Here is an 8982-nt window from a genome sequence, read left to right as displayed (position 1 = left end):
GATCTGCATGCTCTCTCTAGGGCCAGGATGGCATTTGGGGAGGCAGTGAACTGAACTTCCTGGAGTACCAGAGACTTACTAAGTGCAGTCACTTGTCTGGGCTTGTGGAAGGCTGCATATTAGATCTTGCACATGAACCACTGTTTGTCCATTTTGTTCCCTTACCCTAACATGGCTGTCTGCGTCTGTAAACCTGCTTGCTCTTCCCATGAGAAAATAGTTCGTGCTAGTCGTATAGAAAACCATATCTGGGACGACATCCTGAACCTGCTACTGTCTTTGCTAACTAGCCCGAAACCCTTTCGTTTAGCAACGGAACTGCTTGCATGGAAACCCCACTCCCCTCAGAAATAATTAACCTGCTTGATTCAGCTGCTGTAACTGCTTGCACAGAAACCCCTGGTAACTGACCCCTTATAAAAAGACTACTCAAACTACACCCCCGTGGGGGCCTACAGTCCTGCCCCCCAGCCCGAGCCTCAGGCGCTAGTCGCTGGCCAGCTGTCCCGGCCTGCGGGACCGACCGTGGAACAGGTTCCTTGGGGGAGGGAGTGAGAGATGGGACAAACACACGCACACACACTACCAGGTGCTGATCAAGTCGTCGTCTTCGTCTATTTCCGTTTATTCAGGAAAAATGGCGAGTTATATACAGCTGGTGGGAACCAATTGGTCGCCCGAAATGCAAATGAGAATGAACAGCATTAACCAATCATTGATGTGGGTGGATCTCTCCCGTTGCCTAGAACCCAATCACTTCCGGGGAGAACGGTTGGTCACATGATTTCTAAGAAACGATTTGCTCAGTGAGGAAGTGAAGCCTAATGGTTTCAAGATGGCAGATAGCTCGAGATGGCTTCCGTATGCAGTGCTCGCCACAGCCAGCTAATAAAGGCTCCCTTTAAACTTAATCTGGCTTTGCTGGTCGTTCATTCGGTGGCACTCTACAACAGGCTGCCGTGACAAGATGCCACAAAGGAAGTGGCTTGAGCCAGGGATAGTGACTTATTCACAGTTCCCGAGACTAGCCATGGGAGACCAGGGCACGGGACGGGGCCGGTTCCTCTCTGGTTCACAGCGTCTGCCTTCCTGATGCCTCTGTACACAACACACCCATGTCTGGCAGAGCATCTGATTCCCCTCTGAGCGAACTCCAGCTTTACTGGGTTGGGGTCCACCCTAGCCATCTCATTTCACCTTAATTACCTCTCTTAAAGCCCTTCATGCAACAAAGTCACTTCCTGAGGTACTGGGGGTTGGGGTATCACCATACGGATTTCTCTCGAGGGAACAATTCAGCCCATTTTATCCCGAATGTTCTTCTGACACACGCAGAGGTTGCTGTGGTGCCTGACATCTCACCTTGAGGGCAAAAGCTCAGGCCTCTTGACCAGGGGGGGCCCTAGGAGCTCCCCAGAGCTGGCCACGGTGACCCTTCTCAGTGCCATCCTGCCCCACTCAGGCCAGCCTCGCCATCCCCATGCAGCTTGGGGTCGTTCTCCAGCTCCCTCGAGAGTCGCAGGGCTGGCTCTGCTTCCCACGCTCCAGGGATGCCACACTGTGAGAAACCGCGAGTGTCTCGTATGGGTGCACCGCTTAATTGAAAGAGCCTGATACGCGCTCAATATCGCCACCGTAGTAGAGCGAGTGAAGGTAAGGGGAAAGCTTACTACACAAAGTGCGACTGCACTGAAAAGACACCACCGCAGACCGGGAGTCACATCACGGGCAAACCAAGCTCAGTGCAAAGATCCACTCAAGCTCATACCTTCTGAGTCTGGGTTTCTACTTACACTGTCTGTGTTGTTTGTCTGGAGCCAAAGCCGCACAGCTGTAGGATTTCTTACGGGGAGATAGGATCTGGCCAGGATCCCAGTCCCCCTTGTAACTGCACTTAAAGGGCCAGAATGCTCCAGACTCAAGGCATTCAGTTGTGTTATCCGGGAGCACAGCGCCCTGTTCCAGGAGACTTGATCAGCTGTCCAGACCACAGGTTGTCTTTATAAAGCTGTCTACTTCTTTACCTTCCATGAAGCAAGACTTCCGCCATCTTAAGGAGACTCCACCGTGAGGCTCCATTTTCTTAACACACACACTTCTGTCTCACCCTCAGGTGACTAAAGTGCCCACGGACCCTGGGTTTCAGGAAGTTAGGGGACAATCGTCATGCACCGTGCCCCTCGGTTTCTTCTGAAACCCGGAGTTTAAAGAATTGCCCAGGGGGTGAGCCCCCCTTTTCCTGGTAGCCGACTCATTGTCCGAGCTCCCCAGCCTGCAGGACATGGGCGTGTGACCTCAGGTCCACAAACGGGCAGAGCAGGGCTCAGCATGGAAACCAGCTCACGCAGGAGCCCCTGGGCCTGATGGCATGGGGTTTCTGACCCACAGAGCAAGGGTTTCTGGAGTTCAGTGTGCAGTCAGTGGCATGAGGGACGATGACAGTGACCAATCTCGCTGGAGTGAGGTTCGAACAATCTACTGACCTGTGGCGGCCACGCCTGGGCACCTGGGCTTCCACAATGCCTGAGAGCTATACGACACCCTTTAATACACTCATTTCCTGCTCAAATGGGCTGGTAAGTTCTTTTATTTGTAACCAAGAACTCTGGCAAGACAGTGACTGTAACCTGTTCCTGTCGGTGTCACTCCTAGTGACTGGCACCGTGCCAGGCACACAGTAGCTGCACGGAGTAGGACTGCGGCCAGTCTATCGCCGGCGTTCCCACATAGGAAGAGTGTCCTGATAGGAAAGTCACTCCTCCCCACGCAGTGGCTCGTGATAGGGGCCGCAAGTGCGGGGGTAACCGCGGGGAGCTGGCGGAAACAAAACGAGGAGACGCCCCAGTGTGTTGCCGCCAGTGGTTCAAACCCGCCTGATCAGTCTTCGGTTTTGATCCTATCTCAATGTTGAGCTTTAGAGAATATTTTCATTTATTTATAGACGCCCCATCATTGTCTTCCGCCCACCACATCAGAATCGCGGTAGGAAGACTAGAACTGGGGAGTGCAGCGTGGGAGCAGGCAGATCTTGTGCAGAGGCCGAGCCCGCAGGGGCCTCATCGTCCCTCTCACTCGTTTCTCAGGGTCTCTGCTGAGCCCCTCTCAGCGTGGCCACCAAAACCAAGCCCAGTGGATAAGGCAGCTTCGGACCACAGCACTGCATTTCTGCGGTTCTGCAGACTCAGGGTGTGAGGTCAGTGCAGCGTGGTGGGGCCCTGGGGACAGCCCTCCTCTGAGGCTGTGGACTGCCATCTTCTCATGGTATCCTCACATGGCCAGATGGGAGAGAGCCCTCGGGTGTGTGCACCCAGTATGTGCAGGGAGACCGTGGGACGCGAACCCAGGGCCGTCCTGATCCTCAGCGTTGCAGGGTGTGCATTATCACTACGCCCCACAGTGGCTGCAGAGTTCCTTTCTTCAGGACACTACCCCCTTCATGAGGCCCCACCCTCATGACTGAATTACTACCCAGAGCCCCCACTTCCAGTAATTCACAAGAGAAGTTAAGATTCGAACATGTGAGCTGGGGAGTAGAGATACACTCACTCTGTGTATTGCATTGCACCCACAGTCTCTTCTGGAAAACATCCCCGAGAAGCAGGTGAGTGCAAACCAGAACAGAGAGGTTTAGTGTAGAGGTTAAGACAGACACAGGTTCTAATCCAAGCTCTTCCCCAAAGCTCTGTGACCTTGGGCAGGTTTCTTAACATCTCTGATTATATCTTATCTGTGTATTAAACAGGAACAAAGATCCTCCCTCAAAGGATTATCAGGAAAAGCAAAGGAGAAAATAAATCTGCAGCTTTCAGTCCAGGGCCTGAGAAAGGATGATATCACTGAAGGGAGGGTAAAATTTGACCTCTACCCTCAGAATTTTCCATTGAGCCAGAGAATTAAGTGGATGCAAAAGAGAAAAACAGGAGAAAAGTACACAAATTTGTTTAATATATGATTTACCACACATGGTAGTCCTCACAGGTCATAAAGACTCAAAGAAGCTATTGGAGTTGTACGTTTTTGTACTGAGTTGGAATAAGAGAAGCTTTAAAAAAAGTTAACTGGGGAACCAGCAGTTAGCGTAATGACTATGTCACTGGACTCCTGTGTAGTCGACCGCGGTTCAAGTCCTGAACCCGGTGGCTTAAACCCACATCAGGCGCGTGTGCATGTGTGCCCAAATCCCAAGAGGAGACTGAAGGAGAAGGGATTGAGGCATGGTCATCCTCCTGTCTCTCTGTCTCTCTCTGTCTGGCGAGCACATGTGCCCTATAGCAAAAACCTCTCAAAAAAAAAATGTATTCATTGTCATTATTTTTATTTATTTATTTTTTTGAAGTTGACCGGAGAGAGAGAAGAGAAGGGAGAAAGTAAGCTGCCAGGCCCAGGACTCAAACCATGGTTTGCCATGTGGGAGTCCAGCCACCTTAACCACTATGCCACCTGCCAATGAACATTGTTCATTTATACAGATTTCCCCCAGGTTCAGCTTCCCATCCCTGATGATAAGAATGTAATTTTCCAGGACCAGCAGGTGGTATGGTGATTAGGGTGCTGAACTCCTACATGGCCAACCATGGTTCAAGTCCTGTACCTGGCAGCTTGATTTTTCACTTTCTTTCTTTCTCTTTCTCCCTCTCTCTCTGGTGAACACATGCCCTACAGAAAATTCAAACAAGGGACCAGCAGTTAGCATAATGGCTATGTTGCTGAACTCCCACGTAGTTGACCATGGTTCAAGTCCCGGACCCGGTGGCTTAAACTCATGCCGGGCGCGTGTGCATAAGTGCCCAAGATCCCAAGAGGAGAAGGGATTGCGGCGTGGCCATCCCCTCTGGGGTGTGATTTCTCGCTTTTTATCTCTCTGTCTCTGTCTGTCTGTCTGGCGAGCGCACGCGCCCTATAGCAAAAACCGCTCTAAAAAAAAAAAAGAAGAAAATTCAAACAATAATAATAAAGTTAAATAATTCTTTAAAAGAATAAAATGTTTTTAAAAACTTTTTAAAAATAATTTTCCTTCGGGGTTAGGGAAAATGGTTTGCATGTGGGGGTTTTATCTTGGTTTCAAGAAGAAAAGGGGGATAACTGGGGCACCCTTGTTACACTTACAGGCATCTGTAAAGCATCTTTAGTGCAAAATACTCCTTCTGCCAAAGTGGCGTGCTTCGGGCCCGTGTTCTGAGCTCCTTCATCATTTTCAGTAAATGGCAGGTACTCCCAAGCAATGGCAGCTCCTGCACTGTCTCCCCTGGAAGTCTGATGGGGAAAACCTTCCCTAATCTGGGAAGCGACAGCAATGTCCTGCTCAGTTCTGTCTCTGTGATGTGTCATTTGCCCTCACACTGGACACAGTTCCACATGCCACAAGCATGAGCCACTCTTCACAGGGGACACACTCTTGTGAAGTGTGGTCTGGAGCTGGTGATTCTGGGGAAGAGGGACAGGGAGTGTGATCTGCTATGGGTGGTCAATCTCACTACGCTAAGGTTTTTCTTACTAATTTCTTCTTCCCACTTTCCCTCTGGGTCCATTCCCTGACTCAAATGCACACTATGGAACCCATTCCCCACACATGGCTCCCAGAGACTTCCTTCATAAAAACCAGCCTCCCAGTGACCAGCAGGCAGGAAGGACAGCGGGAACTGTCCCTAACAGGTGAGGACTCCCACGTTCCCAGCCAGGCAGACCCAGCCTCCCTGATGGACCACCCGGGCTGTCTCCCATGCAGAGCCCGAGCCTTGCAATGCCCCAGGCCAGGGTTCTGTCAGCCATGTTTGAAATGCACCTCAAACGAGTAAAGGTCGAGGGAAACATTTTGGTTCAAGTGTTAAGCCCAGAGTTGACCCAGCCTCTGGTCTCAGGCTTAGACTACACCGACATTAGGAGAGTCCCTGCTCTCCAGACTGAGAGATGGGAGCTGCCTCCTTCTGCGCTCTCCTTCCTGCAGGATGAGCATTTCCACTTACTCTAAAACACAGCAAGCTAGCTCGCTCCCAGATGCCTAAAGACGCAGGAGAGGGTCTTTTCTCAGCAGCGGGAACTACTCCAGTGCAAACTCTCCACATTGAGCAACGATAGCAGTGGGAGAAATCCTCCAGTTCCAGGGACAGAACTGTCCTGGGTATGGCCCCTGGGCCATCCAGGGACACGCAGATGTTGCAAGGCACATCCACTCTGGGTCGGTGTTGAAAGGACGCCCTTGGAGCTGAAGAGCCAGGGACCAGGAAGTCTGCTGGTGAATAATCTACTTTCTGTGCGAAGGCTGGACTTTTCCAGAGGAGTGTGTAAACATCGGGCAAAGCACTGGAACAGAGATGGTGCTAAACAAACATGTCCGGGATTAACCAGTGAGAAATCTGAAAAACAAAACCAGGTTTTGCCCAGAGAAAGGGGAGACCCAGAAGTTTCTTGTTTGCTCAGTGGATTAAAGGTTATTTGGCCAAGGATCGTGTACTTGCAGCTTAGAGAAACTGTCAAAGAATCCAGGGACCACCCACTCCCTGACTTTGTCAGGTGTTCCAATGACTTCAGCCTTTGTGGACTGGCACCACCTTCTTTTGAATAGAGAGCAGTGAACAGGCTTTGGTGACAAGTTGTTAGCTGCTTCCAAATGTTGAACCGGGATGACTCAACCACTGACACATGGGCACAGCCGCCAGCAGTCAGCCTGGGGTCTCTGCCAGCCAGGGGTTACTGTTTCTGCTGTCCTAGCCTGGTGAGGTCTACAGGGGCTGGGCGGGAGACTCCTGGTGAGAGGGGGTTAGTGGCGGGGGGGGGGGGGGCCTCTGGGTGAGAGGGGTTTAGTGGCGGGGGCAGCAGCCACGAATCTACCACACGTTGAACGGATACACACCTGCATCACCGGCCCTGCTTTCTTCCTGCCAAGTGAATGAAGCCCCTGAGTCAGAGGCAGGAACCTTAGCCAGCAACCTTCCCAGGTCTTATCACCCACAGCGCCTTCCAAACCACCTCAGGGAGGAGGGCGTCCAGGTGTGCTCACCTGCATCACCTTTCGGTAAGCCTGGTTCCCACTGCAACAAGACGAAACGGGTGTGCCCACGCCCAGTTTACTGGCAGGGTTGCTGAGCTTTTAATTGAAAGGCACTGTAATGAGTGGAATGGGGGTGCGAGGGGGCTGCCACCAGAACGTGACCTCTGGGGCGTCCCCACCCTTGTCCTTCCCCTTCCCCCATGACTACCAGTAGAACCTCCCAGGACCTTTAGCATCAAAAAGTTTCAACAGACTTCTAACCAGCCTAGTAAATTAGGACAGAGTTAACAACCCACATGTTGTTATTCATTTACTTATTTTCAGAGCAGCCTCCCTACAGGTGGTCAGTGGGAGGAAAATCTGTGCCTGTTAGGGGTTGATCATCTTTGCCCTGGTGGGCAGAGTGAAAAGGAGCTACTGCTAGTTAACTAGACCTGGGGCAGCTGCTCACCCTTTTGGGCCTCACAGTCCTCTTCGGGAATGAGGGAGTCAGTTCTCTGTGGGGGTGGAGTTCAAGGTCAAATGTTTACAGTAGCAAGTCAGTGAAGTGTGTGTGACGTTTGAGTATTAAACAGGTAAGAAAAGCCTCACCTCTTAAGAGAAAAATGCTTTCTCTCTTTCATCTTCACTCCCTGATAAAATCTCTCAATACATTAAGAAAAAAGAAACTTCCCCAACCTGATAGAGGGCAGTTACAAACAATGCACAGCTATTAGTAAAATCAAACTTATTGAATGATAATGAAAGATGGAATGTTTCCCTTCAGATTAGAAATGTGGACAGAAGTCTGACTACTTTTCCTATTTCTCCAAAATCTTTTCAAAAGGGGACTGGGGAAGTCATGCCCACAAACATTAACAGACCATTTATTTTCTATTAACAGGATTCTTCCTACCTCCTGTCCCTGGCATAGTATCTTTGAGATGTATATTTCAACTGATTACAGTATATTCTTTTGCTTATCTCTTCCCAAGACACAGAACTTCCCTTTTCCTTGAGATGTAGATTAAGCCTTTCTTTAAGACACAGATCTTCCCTTCCAATCACCAACCTAAGAATTGTGGAACCCACCTATAACCTACAAGCCCCCCCCCTTCTACATGTCCCACCTTTTGGGGCCAGACCAATGGAAAATCTTTTCACCAAATGTGGTCTGTCAATCTCAAACAAATAAAAGGAACCTCTGTACATGATCACCCTGAGAAAAGGCATGTATGCCTCTTCTCCAGACCTAGGTCACTCACGGTTGGCTTGGAAATACACCACATTAATCATTAATTATTAATTTTACAGTTGGTTAGTTTTTCCATTGACAAGATGGCGACCACGAAGGGACCAGAGATGAACCGGAGATCTTCTGAGGGGATGCTTCGAATCTGGTGCCTGGTACCAACAGTGGGCCCTTTGTGCCCTCTACAGCTACAAGCCTCTCCTGGGGGAGGTCCAGTAAGTCCTCTGGCCTCGGACCTCCCAAAATTTAGTAGACTTTCTGGTTTATTTCTAAGCTGGTTTGCTTTTTCATCTGTCTTATGTCTGTTTGTCTGTTTTGGGTAACCCAGGTTCACAGGCTCCTCAGGCAAGGGGTTGGTCGCAGGTGAGGGGTGTGGTTCTTGCACTCCTCAGGCGGAGTTCCTGGTTCTCTCCTACTCCTCAGGCAAGGGGTCGGTCGCGGAGGAGGGGTCAAGGTTCCCCTGCTCCTCAGGTGGGGGCTCCCAGGTCCCGCGCTCCTTAGGCAAGGGGTCAGTCAAGGGCGAGGGGCCCCGGTTTCTGCTCGCTGAGTCATGGGGGGAGGGTAGGGGGGGTCACGGTTTTGCACTCTCTTCCACTGGGGAGTGGCAGTTCCCGCGCTCCTCAGGCAGGGGGCTAGTTTGCTCTCTGAGTAAGGTGCAGTGTTTTGTTTCCTCTTTGAGCAAGTAGTTAAGAAACTAAAAGTATAAAAGTACATTAGTTAAAAAAAAAAAGGGAAAAGGAAAAAAAAGTGTTCTAAGGGGTCT

The 8982-nt window shown here is 50.6% G+C and overlaps 1 long non-coding RNA gene across 1 annotated transcript; it reads left to right on the top strand.

The window, feature by feature from the left end:
* The first annotated feature begins 6795 nt into the window (after positions 1-6795).
* LOC114007695 (uncharacterized) lies at positions 6796-8982 on the top strand. Its single transcript, XR_003549283.1, has 2 exons — positions 6796-7012; positions 8282-8982. It is a non-coding gene; the product is annotated as an uncharacterized LOC114007695 (long non-coding RNA).

This window comes from Tupaia chinensis, unplaced genomic scaffold (genome assembly GCF_000334495.1).
Source record: "Tupaia chinensis unplaced genomic scaffold, TupChi_1.0 Scaffold000217_1, whole genome shotgun sequence".
Classification (NCBI taxonomy): domain Eukaryota; kingdom Metazoa; phylum Chordata; class Mammalia; order Scandentia; family Tupaiidae; genus Tupaia; species Tupaia belangeri.
Note: the sequence above shows the minus strand (reverse complement) of the source record. Positions and strands in the feature narration are given on the sequence as shown.